This window comes from Gadus chalcogrammus, chromosome 15 (genome assembly GCF_026213295.1).
Source record: "Gadus chalcogrammus isolate NIFS_2021 chromosome 15, NIFS_Gcha_1.0, whole genome shotgun sequence".
NCBI lineage: Eukaryota > Metazoa > Chordata > Actinopteri > Gadiformes > Gadidae > Gadus > Gadus chalcogrammus.
In genome coordinates this window covers 19,085,506-19,088,005 of record NC_079426.1, presented here as the reverse complement: position 1 = coordinate 19,088,005, position 2,500 = coordinate 19,085,506, and the positions used below count along the sequence as shown (strand labels likewise).

At 46.4% G+C, this 2,500-nt stretch overlaps 1 long non-coding RNA gene across 1 annotated transcript in view; it reads right to left on the bottom strand.

The window, feature by feature from the left end:
- The window catches only part of LOC130405058 (uncharacterized), a 4,729-nt gene that overhangs the window by 463 nt on the left and 1,766 nt on the right, over nt 1-2,500 (bottom strand). Inside the window, exon 3 of the long non-coding RNA XR_008904278.1 lies at nt 1-34. This exon is cut by the window's left edge and continues 463 nt beyond it. This is a non-coding gene — a long non-coding RNA (uncharacterized LOC130405058). The remainder of the gene's footprint in view (nt 35-2,500) is intronic.

Here is a 2,500-nt window from a genome sequence, read left to right as displayed (position 1 = left end):
TCCAAACCTTCCTCCTCACTGGTACAGACTTAGCCTGGGAGGGAGTGAAGGACAGAAGGTATAAGAGAGGAGAGCATGGATATATATATCTGTATTTCCCCTCTGTTGATCCCTCTCTCCCTGCCTTCTCCCTTCTCCTTCCCTCTCCTCTTCCCCTCCAAAGCGCTTTTGTACAATCTGACAAGACAAACAAATAAGTCATTGTGAGGACAAATACCCCCTGCTAAATCACCCCCCCCACACACACACACACACACATACACACACACAGAAAACACAAATGCACACACACACCTCTGCGCTCTATCCCATTGGATCTCTCACTCCATCTCTCTACACACATTCTCTTACACACCAACAAGGTGATCTGAAGACCAGCAGCGGCTACAGACAATACAAACTTTTACAAGTTCTTCCTCGTTTCATTCATAGCTTCAGTAAATTGGAACAGTGGCGGGAATCTAAATTGGCTAACAACGTGTGTACATTTGATATGGGTATCTCTCATTTTGCTTACCTGCTGTTTTGTTTATCGTTTGAAAGGAATAACTACTTTGCACTAGTGTTTCCCTTTGAGTTATGATTGTATCTCATGTGCGTTTGCATGTGTATGTGGTGTGCGTCGGCGTGTGCGTGAGTGTGTGTGTTTCTGTCTGTTTGATTTGGAGTATGTTGAGTGCATCTCCATAGCATAGGCGTAGGTGTGTGTGTGTGTGAGCAGGTGGATGTGAGGTACATGTGGGCGACTGTGTAGGAGGATCTGTCTGTCTGAGGGAGGTGAGAGAGCATTTGAGGACCGTGGAGTAGAGCGCCGCTATAAATAGCAACAGCAGCAATTCAGGATGCTTCTTTTCTCTCTGTATCTCTCACTTTTGTCCCTCTGCCTCTCTCTCTCTCGCTCTCTCTCTCTCTCTCTCTCTCTCTCTCGCTCTCTCTCTCTCTCTCTCTCTCTCTCTCTCTCTCTCTCTCTCTGTCTCAGTCTCTCTCACCCACTCTGCTGTTTTTTGTCTGTCAAACTGCCTTCTCCTGCATTTATTGCCCTGCACTAATCAAGCCCACACCAGCCGGCCCCACCTCCCTCCCTCCATTGCCTCCTCCATCCGGCCACCCTCCCTCCCCAGTGTTTGTTCACCTCAGATGCTCCCTACTATGGTGTATTACAAAATGCGCAACAACCTAGACGCTAATCAATGTGAATGGACAACAAAGGCTTAGGCTTTGCGAGGCAGCTAGCTCGCGAGCCGTAGCGCCCGAGCCCCGGCAGTCAGTCGGTATTCAGATCAGTCGTGGCTGGGAGAACCGAAGTGTCATAGCTCAGGCTCCAATGTACTCACACAGGATTACGTATGCATTGCAGTGGCAGACAAGGAAGTATGCATGCAAACATGTCAGCCCACACACGTGCGCACACACACACACACACGCACACACACACACACACACACACACACACACATACTCTTCTGCGGCAGTGCTAAATCAAGAACTTATGCATTCCTACATACAATCTCCATCTCGAGTTGTGTGTTTATTATGCCGTTTTTTCTAAACAAGATTTAGACTTGCATCATGGCGGGCTACTACTCTACATCTGCAGGAAGGCTGGACACAAGGAACGCCACACCGGGAGGACAGCGATCATTGTTTTGTGAAGGGAATACTTTCTGGTAACCTAACAAGGCTGCATTTAAAATGGGCCTTAATCTGGAGTGGCATGCCCCAGATCTCCCAAAGTGTTGGCACCACTACATGGCAGAAAGGTACTGCCTCTATTAGAGGAGAACAGAGGAGAGGTCAGGGACGGAGAGGAGGGGATGGTGAGGCAGGAACAGTAGAAGAAGGGAAGTGTGTCTACAGCTTGTCCACAGGAGGCAACCCTTTCCTTGTCGCTGGGTATCTGTTGCCATAGTGATAACCACTGCCACAATGCCGAACTAACCCTGCAAGAGGAAGTCCTTAATAATTATTATTAGAAAAATGTACAAATGAATAAAAGGCAACACTTCATCAGAGAGAGAGAGAGAGAGAGAGAGAGAGAGAGAGAGAGAGAGAGAGAGAGAGAGAGAGAGAGAGAGAGAGAGAGAGAGAGAGAGAGAGAGAGAGAGAGAGAGAGAGAGAGAGAAAGAGAGAGAGAGGGAGAGAGAGAGAGAAAGAGAACGAGAATGTGTGTGAGAAATATCAGAAGGAGGTAATAAGTCTGGGCGTGGCAGTAGGCAACACTGTGATCATTGAGGTATGAACTACTATCACACATACAAACACCTCTCTAAGGCAACTACAGCAACAACTAGAGCATCAACTACAGCATCACTTGATCTGCAAATGTTTCCAAAGGTCAAGTCATAATGGAAAAAATTATGAAAAGAGGGGACTTCATTTATAGAAAAGATTAAAAGAACATTAAATCAAATTAGTATGGTTGGTTTTACATTGAGTTGATTTTGTTAAAATAATGACTGGAAGATCATTGACAAATGTTGTAGAATAACCTGCTAGGTTG